The sequence below is a fragment of the Ambystoma mexicanum genome, chromosome 12, assembly GCF_040938575.1.
Source record: "Ambystoma mexicanum isolate Mex_15411 chromosome 12, UKY_AmexF1_1, whole genome shotgun sequence".
Lineage (NCBI taxonomy): Eukaryota > Metazoa > Chordata > Amphibia > Caudata > Ambystomatidae > Ambystoma > Ambystoma mexicanum.
The window spans coordinates 188,099,643-188,121,732 of NC_090936.1; the positions used below are offsets into that span (position 1 = coordinate 188,099,643).

General features: G+C 42.9%; 1 long non-coding RNA gene across 1 annotated transcript; it reads left to right on the forward strand.

The window, feature by feature from the left end:
- Positions 1-20,122: 20,122 nt before the first annotated feature.
- Positions 20,123-21,341, forward strand: LOC138512945 (uncharacterized). Its single transcript, XR_011281628.1, has 2 exons — positions 20,123-20,515; positions 20,895-21,341. It is a non-coding gene; the product is annotated as an uncharacterized lncRNA (long non-coding RNA).
- Positions 21,342-22,090: the final 749 nt, after the last annotated feature.

Consider the following 22,090-nt stretch of genomic DNA (forward strand, 5'->3'; position numbering starts at 1 on the left):
CTATGCAGCACTAGTGTGCCATCTGCGAGCCCGCTCCGAACCAATGAGGCACTAAAAATCCACACTGTCGATAAACGAACAAAGCACGCTCCCATTTTGACTGCAATGTTTAAATTTCAGAGAGTGCAGCCCCGGCATGGCTCAAAGTACAAGCAATATCTCTCTTTCTGTCTTCATCTCCCCAGAAGGTGCCTCTTACAGCCTACAAACTCACTGCCCTGGCACAGGGCCGTTTTCTAGCAATTGCAAATGTTAAAGCCGAGCCCACACAAGCGTAATTCTCCAATTACACAGTCGCGGCACATGTATTTATCATGTGATTGGTGTGTCCTTCCAAAATACGTTTTTTGCTAGTGATCATATTAATGGCATAGCCCTGCATAATACAGCACGACATGAGCAATACATGTAGAGCAATGCCTTGTGTCGGACTCCAGTCGTGAGTATTAGAATCTTTGCCAGGCGGACACAGAAAACCAAGCAATGCTCTGGGTGGTGCCCTGGCATCCCCTGGTAGAGCACTGATCTTTAGGTTCACCTGCTTGAAATAAGGTTCGTGCCCCACAGTCAGTGACCCAGCACAGCCTGTGCTTGACAGGTCTGAGGTGTCTGGTCTCCAGAAAGAAGGAAGCCAGGCGCCAGATCACAGAGTAGAATTGCTGCAAGGCTGCAAATTACATGGGCATTGCCTGATTGAAGCAAGACAAATGGAAAAAGAACAATTTGAAGGGTTCTTCTTTATAAAATGGGAAATTACAGACACACACAAAAAAGTCTGTTTTGAAATCTGTTGCTACAGGCAAACAACTGCCTAAGGCCATATCCAGACAATGAAATAGTGTCCCTCTATTATACATTGGGACTTGAAGGGGAAATTGAACTGTTTCCTTCTTCTTGACTGATTAAAAATAATGCATGTTCGGTTAAACAAAGGTATTATGCAGACTCGACTTCTGGAGGCCCACACTGCTTGTCACTCTGAAGTACAGTACATTCAATATAGCAAACTATATTCCTTGGCTCTAGTGTGTAGTTAGCTTGCCATATCTGTCCCTATTCTGGAACGAGGTCCTAAAACATGCACTTGCCCTGCCTATGTAGCTTGCATGCATTTACATGCGACTGTTTCGCGTGCATCATGATGAAGCTACCAGTGTATCCCACAGAGCTCTAGGCGGCTATTACTAAGCTCCCGATTCCCCTATGTTCACCACTACTAATTACATATCACCAGACAATACACCCATATTAAATCATATTAATTTGCAGGAATGTATGGCATTAGCAGATCCTTTAAAGTCTGGAACAAGGAAAAAGAAAATAATTTCACAGGCTCCATTTCTCCTTTCCCTCGCTGCTCACATTTCACCCCATTTCCAGGGGATTCACACAAGACACGTCTCTTTACTTTGCATATAGGCATAAAGAAGTGTCTACAGACTTTAATGTTCATGTGCCAAATGGACATTTGCATTGGGCTAGCCTAGAACCGAAAAAGAGCCACAGCCCCTCCTTCAGTGAGAGCTGTACAATTGGATGACATCTGACAGCTGTGGCGGTGCTGAATGGACAGATGACTCTCTGCATCTCTACTATGATCCAAAAACAGTGCACATCTCTCTGACAGACCCAGCAGCTTGAGTCTAACTCCAGCATTTGGGGAAGGACAGTATTTATCTCTCAGGTTATAGTATTCAGGTACAAAGAAAGGTGCAAAGGGAAGCCTCTAAATGCTCTAAACTTGAAGAAATAATATCATAGCAATATGACACCCCAATCATGCTTACGGTCCAGACTGGAGGTAGACCTGGTTAAGACATTTTCATAACACCCGTAGCGGGTTTCCAACGCCAATTAAGTCATTAACTCTCAGAAGACTGCTTTGAAAAAGCACTGCTGGCAGGCACATTTTAGCGCAAAGTTTGATGGCAAGCTCAGAGTTCCAGCGAGGGGCTGTTTTGTGCGGGGAGGGGTAGGAACTGTGTCGGAATGGACCATTAGCAGGCAATGAGTGGTCAAATAACAAAACAACAACTACAGGCTTTGTGACTCTCCTTATATGCCATTTCCTCATATGCCATTACTATGTTGTACAAACAACACAGTACCATCTATTCTCAAATACAAGCTGCTGTAAAATACACCATCACACTTGCACACATAGGAATAATGTACCACCATTAGTATGTAAGACCTAATGCTTTTTATATCATATTTCTGCGGGTTTGGACAGTAATTTTGACATTTTGGAAGCCATTTTACAAAAGATTTCTTGTGGAGGGACAACACCCCCCCACCCTTGGTGTGGGTTGGCCTCGCTCACTGCGCTCGCTCACTACCAAATTCAGACCCACAAACATACGCCCCACAACCTTTCAAAGTCACCAGCCGCCACTGGTTTCTCCCTTAAAAATAATAAAAGACCAAATATTAATCATGGTGCCCCAGGAGAGCAAGAATCACCAAGAAGAGGATACAGAGAAGGACCCCGAACAAATGGCTCAGATGGAGGCAACTGGGGACGCTGCAGTATTGATGCCTTTGCAGAGTGGGCAAGGTGGGATAAGGATTTTCTCAAGAGGGTAAAGTCAGGTCATAAAACATCCCCCCCATGACATCACACAGGGTTCCATCCTCTCCGCAGTGATCTTCAATCTATACATGGAGCTGCTGGGAGTCCTCCGAGGCGCATACAACATCCACAAATTCGCCGATGACACACAGCTCAAGATCGACTCCATCAAGGACATCCATAGGCTCAAAACCTGCCTCTTGAGGACACAGTCTTGCATGTCCAGTGCATACTTGAAGCTCAACCCATCGAAGACCGAATTCCTATTCCTCACCAACAACACCGAACACCCAGACATAAAGACCTCGCTCTCAACCATGAACCCTGAGGGCTTCACACCCGAGCTCACTTCCTCCGCCAAGTCCCTCTGGTTCAACATCGACAAACACCTCACCTTCAAGACACACATAGCTAAGAAAAAAACTCAGCCAGCTTGGTATCATCTCTCCTTCCATTGGATAGTGAAGCTCTTTCTACCTCCAGACAGCTTTAGATCCACCGTTCAAGCACTGGTCCTATCCCACCTGTAGGAGGCAATACAATCCTCGAAGGCCTCCCGTCATCCTCACTTGTGATACTGAGACGTATCCTACATGCAGCTTCACGCCTCATCAAGGGTCTACAAAGATACGACCACATCACCCCGGCCCTCACCGACCTTCGCTGGCTGCCACTGCATGCACGAATCACCATCATGTCTTGCTGCATCATCTATAACGCAGTTGCCCTTTCAAGTCACTGATCTACCTTCCAGAGAAACTCTGCATCCCCAGCGGACAGCGCACCACCAGAAGGCAGGACACATGCAGACTTGGAATCCGCTGCTGCAAAAATGAAAGGACCAGAAAACAAGCCTTCTCTGCCTACGCCCCAATACTATGTAACCTACTCCCCATCGGCATCAGACTTACCCCCACACTCCTACAATTCAGAAAATAACTCAAGACCCACCTCTTCAAGGAGTCTCTTCTCCTCAACACCTAGGCCATCCCAATGCCCCTTGTGCCACATGATGCGCTAAGCACTAGTCTCACCTCTCCTCCCGCCACCCACTACAGTTGTACCCCTTCTCTGTGCCCCTCTGTATCCGACGTCAGCTGTATGTCTGTTCTGTTGTTACCACTGAAAAGTTTTCCGTTATGCCTCTGTAATGTTATACGCCTCTGTAAAGCGCTCTGTTATGTATCTGTATTGGAGTATACATCTGTAAAGTGCTCTGTTCCTTTGTGATGCTAGGTCCGTGTTCAATAAATACTGTAATATATTAATAATAACATCACCACCTTTCTAGTCATAGGACTACTTCAGTTCCAGTAGTGCATTATTCAACATCTGCCAGAAGAGAGTTCATTGGCGTAACCCAAGTAAGAGTGCATTGGGCACCTCTGTAATGGACAATCACTTTCGGCTCTGCCACAATGATGTGTTTAATGAGCGCACATCATGAGCTAAAGATGCAGCTACTGCAGCACCCGCCTGCTGGCACGCTGGTGGCTGCAAGAGAGTGCCATATGACACTCCAGCACGTCGTCAGTCATGCTCTTGCAAGTGCCCTTCAACCTCCCCTGACTCTGGGCCAGCTCCACAATCTGCCTGACACCCCATGTCTGACCCAGCACACCGTGACCAAGTGGCACCATCAACTAGAAGGGTCAATTTATCATCACTAACAGTGGAGCCACTTTTGTGGTGGTAGTAGAATTCAGACTATGACAATACTTGTACAGAAGAGTTAATGTGGAATGCAGGCACATTTTGTGCAAACACAATAACCTCTGTCAGTCGGTGTGAACTGGATGACGAGCTAGGGGTGCATGCGGTATTGTCCAATTTGACCTAATGCCAATTTGACCTACTCCCATTTGACCACATCTTTTTGACCTAATTCGTTGGGTCAAATGGTACACTTTAACAAATAGTTGTGGGGTGGGGTAAGGGAACAGGTTGAGGTGGGGAAAGCCGGGGGAGGTGTGAGGGGTCTGCCTTGCATTGTGGGAGTTGCGGGGGGTCTCCTTCTGCAGTAGATCGTATAGAATTAGGTCAAAGAAATTAGGTCAAACGGGCAGGAGGTCAAGTTCTTTAGGTCAAACAACCCATATCCGTGCATTCCATGAAGAAGCACATGCTCCTGTGCAATCCTATACTCTTCTAGATGAATGGACAAGGAGTTATAAAAAGGGGACATGGTGCACTCAGAGAGTGCAGGGAAAAGAGATTTGTGGCTCAGCTTGTTGGTAGAGCAACATACATTGAGACAGACCCCACAGTTTATGAGTACTATACTAGAACTGAAAGAGTGGCTCCACTGGTTGATAGAGCCAAATAAATTGAGGCAGAAACTCCAGTATGTGAGCACAGTATTAAGATTGCAACCCACTGTTTGGTAGAGCAACATAAATTGAGGCAGAGATTCCAGATTGGGAGCACAGTGCCAGGACTCAGAGAGTGGATCAGTTGGCTGGAAGTGTCAAATATGTTGGGGATGAAGGAAACACTAAATAAATTTTTTTGCAATTCAATCAACCACTACTGTCAGAGTCAATCTCCCCACCACCTTTTCTCATCCCACTCAATCTGTATAACTGCAGCTGGCTTCAATACAAATCTTCATAATCTGAGGAATGTGTTGTATAGCCTTCCAAGCGATGGGCCTAGTGTTTCCCGCTCTGTGGTGTTTCAGTAATAAGATGTGTGTTCATTGCTAAAAAAAAAAGTAAGCTCACTCCTTTATGTGTTATTGAGACATCTGTTGTGGTCTGAGAGAGTAATACCAGAAGTGCTGCAATACAGTTCACACTGCATCCTAGATGTGGGATTACTTAGACATGTTACAGCTAATTGAACAAGTACAGATCGCCACACTGACCGCTCCCCAAACCAGAATTGCAGCAGATGCTCATCACTACTGAGTAGGCATCGACCATCTAGTCTGCAACGAGCTCAATGAATGTGGGGAACGTGCTCGTCTTGGAAGCAAGACGACGCCGAGCAACACAGGTTCGATCCCTGGGTCCACGCTTAGAAACCTCTGGGTATTAAGCGCGGTATAAATAACCTATCATATCATATCATATCAAGAGTCTTGATTACACTTTCAGGAAAAATTTCTTAGCCTATAAAACGCCAATTGATTATAAAAGACTCCCCCTCTCACCTCAAATGAGTCTTTCTTTGTGCTTTGCACAGTGGTGGCCATCTTTGCAAGGGTTTATAAACTCAAGCGTCTTGATCACGCCTCCAGGAAAATTCTCGGACCCTATAAGAAACCAATTGATTAGAAAAAGACTCCTACTCTCACCTCAAATGACATTCTTTCCTTGAGATTTTCGACAGCTTCTATCATCTCTGCAGGGATATATATATATATATATATATATATATATATATATATATATATATATATATATATATATATATATATATATATATATATTTTTTTTTTTTTGAGCAACTGTGCAGCAGGCATGCCTGCATCTCACCAAATGCAAGCTAATCTGTGTCTGTACACAATCAAGATGGTGTGGGCATGACAACCACTGAGAAATATGTTCAAACTGTGGTGGACTCACTATAAAGCCCCAGGGCATATATCATAATATGTTAACTTAGCATTCACACAGGAATTTTACTTCCAGATTAATAATGCCATCAGCAATGGGTGTCAGGGATGGGGCTTAGCAATGATCACCTTGTCAAGTTATATTCATGCCCTCCAAATAAGTGTGAACATATCTGCACTTAAATTAAGTGTGAGCATATCCTGCTAACACGGACAATCTCTCCAACAGAATATGCCCTTCCTACGCATTTATCAGCTTCCTAACCAAGTATTTCCTTGTGGCTTATTGGCTAACTAGTTACAATGCACAGTTAGACTCCTTAGTGGACTTGGCAACAGAGATCCTTATGGGTGTTAAAAACCTCATGATTTTAGAAGATTTTAACTTGCATGCTGACAATGAGGAGATTCACTCATTCAATACACTCTTGAATGGGTTAGATTCTTCCAAATAAATGACCACCCCACATGCCAAGCCGGGAACATGTTAGACTTGGTTTCTGCCAAACTGAAGCCTTCCGATTTTGGTCTCATATCTATTATTTTGGACTGACCACCCATACATCTATTTTGAGCTTGCAAACATGGGATAACATTTAAAAAATGGTAACTCATAGGCAGCTGGGTCATGTGTGGGGGTGTTGATACTATGCCAATTTCAGCACCTCCTTTTGCTGATGGGAGAAAGGCCAACAACCTCTCATTCAATAATGTTCCGAGGTATGACTTATCCAGGGATCAACCAGGGACCAAGCGAGGACCCCAAATGTTATGATATGATATGTTATTTATAACGCGCTTAATACCGAGAGGTTTCTAACCACGGACACGGATATCGAGCCAGTGTTGCTCCATGTCTTTTTGCTTCCAAGGCAAGCAGGTTGTCCCTGAGCTATCCTCCCGAGACTAAAATGCCTTCAAAGCATCTCGGCTGAGTCAAGAAACACAAGAAATCCCCTTGGTTCATAAAAGACCTTTTACCAATGATGATGCCAATAAGAAAGCATGAGCATCTCTAGAGAGCTGACTCCATTTCTGCAAGAATGACCGAGATGCAGCTGTTGTATAAAAAAAAACAGAACTTGATTGCGTAGGCTAAGAATCAGTGCTATCCTGACTGTGTAGCCACAGGGGGAAAACCCCCAAATAGAACTGTATGCAATTGTTCATGATCTCCAGACCCCGAATGTTGCGGGAAATGCAGTCATATCTTCCCAACAACTCTATGATGTAATAACAAACATGTTATAAAAATAAAATAGAATGAGTACTTAAACATATAAATAAAAAAACATTGTGATATGCTCATATGCACATTACAACCTCCTTAAATATATAGAACGTGCAAGTCCTCAACGCATTGTTTTTTTACCCACTCAGTCAGGCGACATTTATACAATTATTCAAGAACAGTAAACTGCCAGGATCTAGTCTTGTCCATATCCTCCTTATATTGTTAAATAAAGTCAGTCTTAATGGACGGGCAGCCTGCTTAAACTTATCAAGAATATTATCAATGCCTCATTGATGCCTCATTGGAATTCGAGACAGTCCCTAATAAGTGGAACCTGACAGTGGTGACACCCCCTCTTGAAAACATTTTTGTCAAACTCTACTCTAGGAAATTTGAAAACCTATCTCAAACATCCCTTGCATAGCTAAACTGACTGAAAAAGTGATAGTTCATTAGGGACCATAATTTGTCAAAGCAAGTGAACTCCTATACCACATTGCGGCAGGATTGAGGGCACTGTACGGCACTGGGTCATTGGATGCAACCTTCTTGGGACATCAGTGTCTGCGGGCAGGTCCAGGGGGTACCTACGCACTGGTGATTCTAGACCTGTCTGTAGGGTTCGATACAGTTTCCCACGAGATCCTACAGAAATAGGATACAGAGGGAAAGTGCGTGAAAGGATACATCCATTTTTTGGTGAATTGCAAACAAATGATTCCATGTGTACCTTGCTAATCTAGCATTATTACACTGGTTAACGGGGATCGCCAATGTCAGCATTGCTTTTTAACATTCATGTCTGTGACTTTTTTATTTTATTAAACGATTCGGGGACTGGGATGTAACTATGCCGAAAAAACCCAATTGGTTTGTAATTTACAAATGGCAGACACTAGAGAAGATACTAAAGAAGGAGTCTTCTTTTCAAGATGTCTGATTGCTATTCATGACTGGATGTAGGCCATCCTCCTGACAATCAATCCTACAATGACTGAAATCATGTTGGTTGGCGACCCATCTGACGGTTGCACTTGTAATTTCTGCCCATACAACAGGGGCTGTTCCCGCAACATCTTCCATGGTGCACAACTTAAGAATGTTCCCGGATGATAAGTCAACCATAAAACCCTAAATAGAAGTAATATTGTAGAAAGGTTTCTTCATGTTAAATACCTCTTTCAGGATGTTCTCATGTCGGAACATTCTGGATGAAGTTCAAGCTACAATGTCCCTGATCCTCTCCCATCTAGATTGCAGCAATAATGTCCATCATAGCCATAGCCGTGGTGCTCCCCCACGATACAAATAGTCTGTTTGTTGCACTCCTGCTTTATTTGATACACAGGCTGCACAGTCCAAAATGATGAACCCTCATTAATGCAAAGACACTGGTACAAACATGTAGCACCAAACCTGCTAACCCTTCACTGGCTGCCAAGGCAAGCACAGGTCCAGTTTAACTGTGGGTGGCCCATTGAGCTTTCTATGCTCAAGGATCCCCTTTCACAAGGGATATTGTAGTCAGGGAGCTTGGTCCATAGACACCAGGAGCCTTCATGCATAAAAGGCAACTTTTTTATTCCACTTACAGGTAAGCAGGATCAAACAGTAGGAATAGGGCACAGATACCCTAGGAACAATACACCGGCCAAACTCTCTCTAGCCTGCCTCTCACCAACTGCCTCTCCACAGCAGAGAACACTCTAGAACACTCATACATCACGTCCATACAGAGTAGAGCAGACAGGTAAAGGCAAATGACCCCTTCCCCCTTTAGTGAAACAGAAAAATGAGCACATAGAAAGAGACATAGCATAGCCCCAAGAATCGTACATCCAAGCAAACTTCCCGTTCCATCATTTACAGACCTTGAGTAAAAACTCCACATTCCCCTCCCACTATAATCCCGCGTGACACTGTACACTCTCACATGACAGCTACGTCCTTCTAATGCATGGCGGTTTTCAGTAAACAAAAGGCATGAGCCCAAACCTTCTTGGTGGCGGCAGCTACGTTCTGGAAATGCCTTATCACTCAGGAAACGGAAAATCACTTATTATTCTGAAAACTCCTTAAGGCATACCTCTTCACTTAAAAGGAATGTCAGATCGTGGTTGTGTACTGTTTCCTAGTAACTGCTGAACCCATATGCATGCATTGGTATTGGCCGAACCCCAAACCCTCTCCCTTAATGATAGGCTCACAACATGTGTCAAGTGTTGGCAATAAAAGGCCGTAGGATTTTATTGTACAGATATGAGTTATGGCAAATACACAATATCACATATCATGATGGTATCATACTTTTGGGCACCGGGTCCTCAGGTTACCCCGTCTGACCCGTGCCACCTTATTGTGTCCCACGACTTGTTGTGGGCACCGTACAGTGCCTTGTACTTCTTTTTGTTCTTCTCCCCTTTTTGTAGGGTGGGCGGGTTCTGTGGTAAAGAAGCAAGAAGATTTGGAAGACACTGAGTAAACAGTGAACCTCCTGTTTGCTTGGGTCCCTGTTCAGGGTCCACAAACAGATTGTGTTTACTCTGAGCATGCTGCTCATCTTTATAGGACCCACGGAGGCCCTGGGTCTTTGTTGTGTATGTAGTGGGGGGCTGCTGTTGTCGCAACCCCCGGCCGGATAGCCTACTGTCTGGCCCTCTGGTGGGGGCAGATCCTTTGAACCTGGGCCCTGCCTGATGGTTGTTTTCCTTATGGTGCATAGCACCTTGCTGTTTGGAGGAAGGGTGAGATGACTGTTCGCACCTTACCCTTCTGTGGCTTTGTGCTGCCGAGACTGTGTGTCTCCGTAGCTGGCGGGAGGAGAGGAGCAGGCACAAAGAAAGTTGGCGCTGCCCCTCTCTCAGCTGCCGATGGTAACAGCAGTTACCCTGCCTCGCTTGTGGGATGCCCATGCAGCATTGCCCATAACTGCTGAACCCATATGCATGCATTGTTATTGGCCGAACCCCAAACCCTCTCCCTTAATGATAGGCTCACAACATGTGTCAAGAGTTGGCAATAAAAGCCTGTAGGATTTTATTGTACAGATATGAGTTATGGCAAATACACAATATCACATATCATGATGCTATCATACTTTTGGGCACCGGGTCCTGAGGTTACCCCCTCTGACCCGTGCCGCCACACAGGGGCAGGTTGACGGCTGACCGTGTTCCCCCAAGAGTATGCCCTAGAGACAGCCCCTGTGAGCAAGTGTTGCATTGATTTCCCGAAAGAAATGCTCCATGCCCTGGTTAGACAAATGGGTGCCGTCGTGGAGGAAGAGGTCTGGGTTGCCTAGTGTAATGGCTGGGTGTTTTATGAAACCCAGTCCTCTTGTCATACAGAATCTCTCTACCCCCCTGTTCAATTTTCTTCTGGATATGTCTATAGATTTGTAGCAGTTGGCCCCTAGCCATTTCTTTCTTGGTAAGATGGCTGAGAAGAATATTTCAGTACCCCTCCAGTTGTGCGAAATGCCTGCTAGGGAGAAGCAGATTTCCTCGCATAGGATGCACATAGCCGTGTTGACTAGGTCGTTGCCCCCCTATGATGATCAGGAATGATCAGGAATTCTGGGGGGTCCCTGTATGCCACCAATTCTGCTAGTGTTTTGTGGACGTCGACCCACCGTAGGCCTCTGTATCCCCACCATGAAGTAATGGTGTTTCTGAAGAGTGGCCCTTCTTTGGTCTCTTCTGCCCATCTGCCTGTCCTGAAAACGAATGAGTGGCCTACTATCCATGCTGATCGGAGTGTGGTCCTCGATACGTCTGTTGTTTCTGTGGTGGAGGGAAGGAGGGAAAAGAAAAGAAAATTTGGGGGAGGATGGCTATATCAGTTGTGGTCTGATATATCTTTTATAACAGTCTGACTTCCATCCCCCTATGTTTTTTAGTTGTTGCGGTGCTAAGCCTCCCTGCCATGCTGCAGTGGCGGCACCTATCCTGAAGGAATGAGTGCCAAGCTGATTGGGATCCCAAACCCGCTTTGCTGATTGCTTTTATCAGCACTAATTTAAATTGGTAGCGGCTTAGGGCCGATGCATCCTTGCGGATTAAAAAACTCCCCCCCACTTTGGGTCGTTGGGCGTAATAGAGGTTGGTGATGCAAACCGGACAGTTTGTTGCTTCATCAATGCAACAAATGTTGATGCTTCTTTTTGCACCCGTTTTCTACTGTTGCATTTCTATGTTAACACTCTCCTGGCCGTTTGTGGCCGTGGTGCTGGAAGCGATGAGTTCTCCTACCCGGAAAGCCCTAAAGTAGGCTAGGAAAAAGTCTGTTTTAAATAACATTACCTCGTATGGGTGCTAACATATGGCTTCCAACTGGCTTGCTATCTGCACCAGTTTGCTGAAATCAAGGGGTCAGCGGGTGTCCACTTGGGCACCCTCTATTCTGCCCCATCCCTTCATTGCATAAGAGATGAGGGCGTTCTGGGTGGGGTCTGAATCGCCCCGTATTTTTGTAAAATATGAAATTGCAACCTGGTGTCTTTTGGCCCAATCCCTTTTGAAACCTTGTTCCCGAGCCCATTTTAAAAATAGTTCTATATCTTTAATTGTAATTAATTCTACGTGGTTTACACCTGTGGCCTTAAATACTGTTTGCAAACACTTACTGTACTGTGTTGCCGTAGTGCTTGCCACTGCCCTCTCTGCCATCTCTGTTAGGAAACCTGTGAGGTTGTTGGCACCCGTTGGTGATGTGCCTGATTCTTGTTGGGCATCCCGGCCTGGGCTTTCTGGCGCTGACGTTGATGCCAATGTGTTGTTGGCACCCGTTTTAGGGGTGCCAGCTTTGTATTAGTCATCCCGGCCTGCACTCTCTGGTGCTGGCGTTGATGCCAATGTGTTGTTGGCACCCATTTCGGAGGTGCCTGGTTTTCGTTGGGCATCCCGGCCTATGCTCTCTGGCGTTGGCGTTGATGCCGTTATTCTTGTCTTCCCATTATTGCCCAGCATTTTGCTGGTATTGGCGTCATCTGTTCTTGGGCGTGCGGCGCTAGCTCTCGGAATCTTGTCCACTGGAAGCGAGATAAAGCATCAGCAATGTTATTATCTGCTCCTGAAATGTGCTTCGCTTTGATTACAACGTTTTCTTGTAGTGTGACTGTTGTAATGGCTCTTAATACTTTCAGTACTAAAGGGCATTTCGTAGACCTTCTGTTTATGGAGCCTACTACCGCCATGTTATCGCACCAGATCAAAAGTTCCGTATTCGCTAGTCGCCTGCCCCAGATGTGTAATGTTAGCCAGATGGGAAATATTTCTAGTAGGGTGATGTTTCTTGTTCACCGTGCTGCTTGCCATGAATTGGGCCAGTGTCCTGCCACCCATTCGGAGTCTAGTATGGCTCCAAACCCCTTGCTCCTGGCTGCGTCGGTGTATAGGTCCTGTTTGACCAGGTATTTAAAGGCGTTCGCCAAAGTAAAGACCCGTTGAAATCTCTGAGGGATTTTCCCCATGTTTCCAGGTCTTGTTTCACCTCTCTACCTAGCCGGATATGCAAGTGTGGTTTGGTGAATGATTTGATTTTGAACTCTAGGCTTCTGGAAAATATCCTCCATTGCGGTATTATTCTGGATGCGAAATTGAGGCTGCCTGCTAAGGATTGTATTTCCTTTACTGTCCCCTTTTCTTTCGTTATCGGGTATTGTATTTTAAACAGGAGTTTATTTTGGGGATTCTGCAGAGGCCCTTTGCTGTGTCTATTTCGATGCCCAGGAAAATTATGATTGTGTCTGGTTTGGTGGTTTTTTCCTTCGCTAGGGGAATTCCCCACTGTGCGGCCATGTGCTCAAGTTTTGCTAAAGCCCTGCCACATTCCCCGGAGTTTGGTGGCCCTATGACCATGAAGTCGTCTAGGTAATGCACTATTTTTGTCCCTGGTCTCTGCTTTATGAAAGCCCATTGGAAAAGGAACTGAATTGCTCAAATAGCGCACAGGATACTGCGCACCCCATGGGGAGGCATCTATCTACATAGAATGTGTTGTTGAAAGTGAAACCTAGCCACTGCTGTGAATCTGGGTGCACTGGCAAAAGTCTGAAAGCAGATTTGATGTCCAGCTTGGCCATCAAGGCGTTTCTGCCGCACTCTTGTATGAGCCTTAACGCCTCTTGGAAATGTGTGTACGATACGGCGGATTCTGTGTGTGGGATGCCATCATTTAAAGACTGGCCTTTGGGGTAGGAGAGATAATGGATTAGCCTCATTTTCCCGGGTTCTTTTTTGGGGACCAGGCCTAGTGGAGATATTAAATAGTTCTTGGTGTTCATAGATTACTCTGCGGCCTTCGATACTGTAATAAGAGGTAAACTTTGGTCCAAATTGAAACTTTGGGGGATTCCCGAAGGCCTTCTAGCTATGATACAGTTACTCTTCTCTGATACCTCTGTCAGGATACGTCTAGATGGTGAAGGACGGCTCTCCCAACCAATTTCCACCTTTTGTGGAGTAAAACAAGGCTGCAGACTAGCAGCAACATTGTTTAATCTTTACCTAGCCGATTGCATGAACGAGGTAGACAAAAACATCGTTAACCCAGTGAGGACGGGCACAATAGAGCTACCGTGGTTAGGCTATGCTGATGATTTGGTTTTATTAGACTACACACCGGCAGGTCTTCAATCAAGATTAGACTGTTTACTTCATTTTTCTGAAAATAATGGGTTAAAGATTAACATCGCAAAACAAAGGTAATGGCATTTCGAGGCACTACGAAGCAAACACGGTCTAACAACTTTAAGTGGATGCTGAATTCAGAAATACTTGAAAAAGTTGACTGTTACCGTTACTTAGGAATAATAATTGACTCTAAGCTACTATGGAAACCCCACTGGGAGGCTACTAAACTGCTATGTTTAAATAACACCGGTGCCATTAGTAAATTTATAGGAAAACAAGGAGGCATCTCTGTAAATACAATTTTATTACTGCACGCAAGTAAGATAATATCCTGCTTATTATATGGTGCTGAGATCTGGGGGAGTAAATTTGCCAATGAAATGTGTTTATTAGAAGGAACATTTTTAAAATCACTGTTCAGGTTACCTAATTCAACATCCTGTGAATACATTTTATTAGAATGTAACTTTAGATATGCGAATGACATTTTAGAATACAAATCTGCAATGTTATACGCTAAATTAAGTATGCTATCTATTAGTACTTTTGTGGTTGAACTGATGAAAACATTCACTAAGGAGGGTCATAAAAAACAGTTTGTATCCTTAAGCAGATTACATACGATATATGAGAAATGGGCGACAGTTAATTCAAAGAGTTGGCTACTCCTCAAGCAAACTAAGATTAAAAACTTATTACAAGGAGCTATATATAGCCATGCAAAAGAACGTGACATGATTACTCTGTCCACAAAATCCACAAGTGGTTTATTCCTAGAATACTGGTTGCCAATAACTGAGAAACCTAAATATCAATTTGCGTTTCTGACCGCAGCCACTATAAGACAGTACTTTTTGTTTAAGTTCAACCGTTGTGATACTCTGGAAATTTTAGGAGCTAAACTTAAGCTCGAGAGAAATATAAGGTTCTGTCGATTACGTGGAATTTTAGAAATCGAAAATGCGAAGCACTTAATATGTTACTGTGAAAGTCTTCGTGGAAAATTTCTCTTACGCTATAATAACACCAGTATTACTGAGGATGTTGAAATCATTTGGAAAAAACTACTAGAAGGAAATGATATCAATTTAATATATCATATGATGAAATTTTAGAAACTAGTCTTAACAATTTTAAAGGATTTATCCGAGAGTATTTTTGTATGAAATCTGTTTTTAACTTTTTTAACTTTTATGGATTGTGTGATTTTTGTATGTTAAATTGTTTGTGTGTGTACATTTTGTATATGTAAAGCCATTATTTGGCTATGAGCATAAATAAATAAATAAATAAATAGTTCTTTAAAGGCATGCCGTCCCAGGGACCTGCTACCCGGCCTAGTTGCAGTTCTTTCTTGATTTTGGTTTCTACTATCTGGGGGTTGTCCCTGGCTGACTTCAGGTTCATCGGGATGATGTGTGACCCAGAGCCCTTGAATTTGATGGAAAAACCTTTGGTGAAACCCTGCCATAATATCCTGCTGATTTCCTTGTCTGAGTAGTTGTTTAGGGCGTCCCTAAAGTTGCCCGGATTGATGGGTGTTCGTCCTGGTTCTAAAATTTGGGTTTGGCACCTATCATTCTTTCTTGGCTGGTAGTCTGGTGCAGTTGCTTGCTGCATGGTCGCCGTTGCAGTTTATGCAGGCGTGTTTGTACCAGCATTCTTTGCCCCATGTACACTGGTTTTTCCCAAAATTTCTGCATGGGATGTTGGATTTGCTCTTTGTTCTGTCTGTGGGCATTGTTCTTAGCCGCCCAGAGCTGGTTCTTCCGAAAGGGCTGCTCCCCTTTTTTGGATTTATCATTGTCATGGGATTTGCTTCCTTGCAAATTTTTGCTATTTTTGGAAGAAGAATGCATGGTATCTTCTTCCTGGGGAGGTTCGGCGTTGAGGGTGTATAAATCGTTCTGGACTTGATCCCACTCAATGGCCGGCCTTTCTGACATGCTCCTCCTAAATCTGATGTGATATGCTAGCCATGTCTTCCCCCTTTGGGTTACTTTTACTTCCCTTATTTTATCAACGTATGCCCAGATCTTCCTACCATCGATGGGGAATTTTTCTTCATATATTGTTGCTAAAATGGCAAAGGCTTGTAACCAGTTGTCCCAGTTTTGTTTGACCTGGGCGTTTCTGGCAATAGCTTTTTCTTCTATCTTTTTGGGGTCTCTGAAAGCGTCTTTCCCTTTGCGTTGGGCTTCTATTAAGGAAAAGATTTCTATAAATTCCTTGGCCCATATGGCTTCTTTGATTGTGGTATCAATGTTCCATGCCAGGCATCTTTTGTATCTATTTAATATCTCTGTTTGGAAAGATTGAATTTTTTGGTCTAACTGTGCATTACAGATTGTTACAATGTCAGTTGTATTGCTGCCGGGTGTCCCTGTCACGCCCGTGTTGTCTGCACTGGGGGTTGCCCATGCTTTTAGAGCACCTGCTGAGTCTGTTGCTGGAGTTGTTGAGGCTGTTGTATTTATAGCTGTGGGTGCTACTGGCAACTGCTGTACTTGTTGTGGCGGGATTGCTGTAGGTAGTGTTACGGGTGGGTTGACAACCGTTATTGTAGGTTCTACTGTGATGGTAGGGTTTGAGGCCCCAGGTTCCCTTGTGGGCGGTGTCTGTTTCCCCCTTACTTCTACCATTAGTTGCTGTAATTCCGCTACATTATCGCATAGTTTTGACAATTTTTTGTTGTTATGCTCTTGCAAAGTTGTCGCACGTGGTATGTTTCTCGCACGTTTCTGAGTGTCTTTTACGATTTTGCGGGGGTATCCTCTTGCCAACAATTGCTGCCCATAAAAAGAAATAGAAAGGCTTATATACTTCAATCTCGCACAAGCGGAATGGAAGTTAATTACAAATTGAGGGATTTCACATCAAGTGCAGCATGACGCGTTATGATCTATACTAAGATGGCGACCGTTCTTCTCTAGATGAAGAACCCGTCCCAAGATGGCCGCAATACCATTCAATGTGGTCCCCGTCCCAATATGGCCACCAAAAGATAGTTACAAACAGGATATGTAAATACGTAAATTTCCTGTTTAACAGAAGAAGTCCAATGCCGTGAGGAGACCGTGGCTCTCGCGGACAACATAGAATGATCCGCTGAAAACAGATCGAGTAAGTGGCTAGATAGAACACGCTTCGAGTACAGACAGCGTATTTTAGAGTGAGAGCGTGTCCTGGAATGCATGCGTTTCGCTCGTTATTTGGGGCACGATACAAACACGCAGTGGTTACTGTTTTCAGAAGCATGAGGCGATTCTATAGTTCATGCCGGGAACAGGTGTTATAGAAATTATATAGATAGCGGAAAGACATCCAAAGGAAACAATTCAAAAATAACGGTATCAAGGATTTTATTAAACCTGATACTAATTTAATATATCAAACAAATCATGATTAAATCTGCACTTGTAATAACAATTTACATAGCAGGAAACAACTTTTATTAAAAAAGACACATCTATATAATAAAAATCATCTTATTCAATCATCCAAGCATACAACCTCATCCATCCATTTAGACAAACCATTCATACTAAACACCAATCAATGTACGACATAAAATCTATAAGAAAATTCATCATAATTAATTCATCTGAAAGATTTATAGAAAGAACATGAAATCAATTTGACGGGCCACAGCAGATGACATCAGTGGCCTAGGCAATTAAGATGGGTCCCAGAGTTTTCTAACCACGACCTCATCTTAGTCCAAACTCGACCGGTTTCGACGTATATACTTTAGTGTAGTGACGTCTTCATCAGGAGTAACAAAAGTATATTCTAACATCAAGAAAGAAAGAAAATCAAAGATAATACATATCAATGTGTGAAGCCCTTGTACTTGGACAAAAAACATATAACATCCATAATAAAAATATCTATAGTGGAACAATAGGTAATAATATACAAGAGCCTGCTACCAACCCGGGAAAAGTTCCAGGATGGACCTGAGGTGTCTGGCAGAAAGTAGTGCTACCCTCTTGTATTGGTGTCTCCGAGAGGCAGATAAGAGCCAGGCCATAGACAGAATCAATGCTACAGATATACAAATGTACACATAAATATCACAAGGTCAATATGTCGATCCTCCACTAGTCTCGGGTTGTGGTTCACTACTGGAACCCCTTTCGAAATACATTGATTTCTTTATTAAACCACTGGCGATGGCCACGCCCACATTTCTTCTTGACTCGAGAGACGTCATCAACCTCGTTGAAACAAAAGCATTTGATCCCAGTACTCAAATTCTAGTAACGCTTGATATTGAAGCGCTTTATACAAATATCCCTCAGGATAGAGCGGTGGAGAGCCTGCGCATAATGCTAGATCGGCGCATACAACCACATTTGGTTCCCACAGAATTCCTATGTAAAGCAGCAGAGCTAGTCCTTAAGAACAGTTTTTTTAAATTCAAGGAGGAATTCTTTTTGCAATGTAAAGGGACAGCGATGGGGTGCACTTTTGCACCAAATCTTGCCATTATTTTCATGGCACTCTTGGAGGAAGAAAAAATCCTGTCAGCATTTAACCCATTTAGGGGCCAAATCAAGGTGTACCGTCGATACATCGACGATATACTTATGATTTGGGAAGGCTCATCAACATCATTGACTTTATTTGTTCAATGGCTTAATGCGGTAGACTTAGATATTCATTTCACTTTTGAATATTCAGTATCTAGAATTCCTTTCTTGGATTTGTCTATTTTTTTCAAAGAAGGGTATCTCTGCACAGAATTACATAGAAAACCCACAGAGAGAAATACCACGTTGAAATATGAGAGCCAACATCCAGCCAGTTTACTTTGTAACTTACCATATGGGATGTTCTTACGGCTACGCCGTAACTGCACAGATATCGCAGATTTTGTCAAACATGCAGCAATTTTGGAAAAAAGACTATTGGAACGGGGATATCCAAAGAAACTTATAAAAAAATCCAAAAAGAGAGCTCGATATATCAACAGAGACCTCTTATTGACACCCAAGCGAGACATTGAAAAGAAAGATGAATTAGTATGTGTCTCAACTTTTTGTCAACACAGTAATGCTATTAGAGGGATCATCTTAAAAAACTGGCGAATTCTTAATACATCAGGAACATCTATACCCAGACCTCTATTTGCTTTCAAAAAAAGTAAAAATTTGAAGCAAAAGATTACTCGTGCCAGTAGAACTTTTCCTAAAGTGCATACAATCCGCGATACCAATTCTAACCCAGTGGTGGGACACTATCCCTGCACTTCATGTGTTGCTTGTAAGTTTTCCAAAAAAACTACGTCATTTGATTCACAGACCAGAAAGTGGACCCTTCGTACCTTTACCACTTGTAAAAGTAAGAATGTCATTTATGCCATTCGTTGCCCATGCCAGTTGTTTTATGTAGGCAAAACAACCAGAGAAGTGAGTACCCGTATTAACGAACATCGTTCAAAGATCAGAACTCGAAACCTCAATGCCCCAATGGTAATCCATTTTGTCGAGATGGGCCATACGGCTGATCAGATGGAATGGTTTTGCATAGAAAAAGTATATGCACAAAACCAACCCCAACTATTAAAAAATTTAGATTACAAGGAACAAATGTGGATATTTAATCTAAAAACATTAACATTGGGCCTTAATACCATGGAACCATGGAATTCGAGTAACTAAATACTACCTGTCATAACATTTTATATATGTCGGGTAGTACACTGGTATACTGCCTAATCACGTGCGTCTTTCATCTGAGAGGGTACGGCCATTTAGAACGTAGGCCAGTTCAGTTTGTGGTCACGTGGTTAATTACGTGATCACATGATGTTTTTCACGCATATATCAATACCCTTGAAACGGTGATACTGTGTTGCACGCCACTTTCAATCGGACCCAGCTGGGATACGGGTGACTAGCTACTGTGAGAACTGGCGAGTTCTTTCGCTTAAGGTAAACATTCTGTCGTGTGGGGGCCTTTCGAATCACGGCGGTTTTCCAAATCGCTTCTTGCCTTTATTGTTTAGAGAAGGGAGCCCTACATCCTTGGCTTTCCGTTAAACCCCATCCGAGTCAAGTAATCTGGAGTCGGAAATATTGAGCAATTTTCAAATGCAACCCCTCTCCCCCTACCTTTTTGAAATTCTCTAAATAGTAAGCTTTTCAGCAAGCCGTATTTGTTTAGTCACAATTGTGGTATTAATTCATCAATTTATTTTCAATTGGAAGTAATTCACTTTGGGTGTAGCCAATAATATAATTGTAAGAACAACCGGTCTCTCACATACTCAAACTCTTGTGTTGTGTTTAGGCCCATATAACATCAGGTGCAGCCAACCCTGGATCCGGGGAGTCACCTTCAAATTTATGACCGCTGGTTGAACGAGCGTTTGGACATTCTCGAGAAGAACGTTGGCGTCCATACACTTCGCTATCTGCAGGAACTTCTACGGAGAAGCTATTGTTTAATATAAGTGAACACAGCGTACAATTTAAGGAAGAGACGCACAGCCTTCCATTGCATGAATGAAGGTTAGTTAATATTCTTTAGGTTTATCTTAAGTATGTGACTCTCGTGTCCTGTCCGTGGGCCGCTGTAGTGGAGGATCGACATATTGACCTTGTGATATTTATGTGTACATTTGTATATCTGTAGCATTGATTCTGTCTATGGCCTGGCTCTTATCTGCCTCTCGGAGACACCAATACAAGAGGGTAGCACTACTTTCTGCCAGACACCTCAGGTCCATCCTGGAACTTTTCCCGGGTTGGTAGCAGGCTCTTGTATATTATTACCTATTGTTCCACTATAGATATTTTTATTATGGATGTTATATGTTTTTTGTCCAAGTACAAGGGCTTCACACATTGATATGTATTATCTTTGATTTTCTTTCTTTCTTGATGTTAGAATATACTTTTGTTACTCCTGATGAAGACGTCACTACACTAAAGTATATACGTCGAAACCGGTCGAGTTTGGACTAAGATGAGGTCGTGGTTAGAAAACTCTGGGACCCATCTTAATTGCCTAGGCCACTGATGTCATCTGCTGTGGCCCGTCAAATTGATTTCATGTTCTTTCTATAAATCTTTCAGATGAATTAATTATGATGAATTTTCTTATAGATTTTATGTCGTACATTGATTGGTGTTTAGTATGAATGGTTTGTCTAAATGGATGGATGAGGTTGTATGCTTGGATGATTGAATAAGATGATTTTTATTATATAGATGTGTCTTTTTTAATAAAAGTTGTTTCCTGCTATGTAAATTGTTATTACAAGTGCAGATTTAATCATGATTTGTTTGATATATTAAATTAGTATCAGGTTTAATAAAATCCTTGATACCGTTATTTTTGAATTGTTTCCTTTGGATGTCTTTCCGCTATCTAAATCTTAATTAATACTCCAATCCAAAGCGTGGGGTTTCCTGTGTCTTTCAGAGAATACATATTTCCAGCCCTTGGCTGTACAGGTTATATATATACTTTTTAACACTGTAATGTTTTTTCCTATTTAGGATAATTTAACTTTTTTCACATTTATTGCACTGGGTGTGTCAATTTGGTGTACTCCGGACTGGTGGTATTTTCCAGGCCATGGCAGAAACAGATACCATCTCCTTCACGGAGGCACAAATAACAGAACTTATTCAAGGTCCATCATTTTTTGAAAATTTACAATTACCAACATCAAATCAAGGCGCCACGGGAGATGCTCTTCTGAATTTAAAGAAGAAGCAATTCCGCACAGAAATGCACGGTCATATACTTAAGGAATATTTGAGATCTAGTATTATTCCACAAGGCCTGCAGGTTAAAATTATCCCATGTCTTTTCCTGGATGACAACGATTATGAAGTGGCTTTTAGTCAAGTTGCTACCAAATGTAGCCGTGATTTGTTAGTATTAACCATAACCACGGCCCAAAGAGTCAGTGGGAAGATACAAGAAACGCTGTCGGAACAAGAAAAATCTTTTTTGACCAACACTTTGATTGTGGAATCTAAACAAAAGCTTGAACAGATAGAAAAATCTTTTCAGGAATTTAAGAAGCTTACTATTGAAAAAAAGACCAATAAACTTAAAAAGGACATTTCATT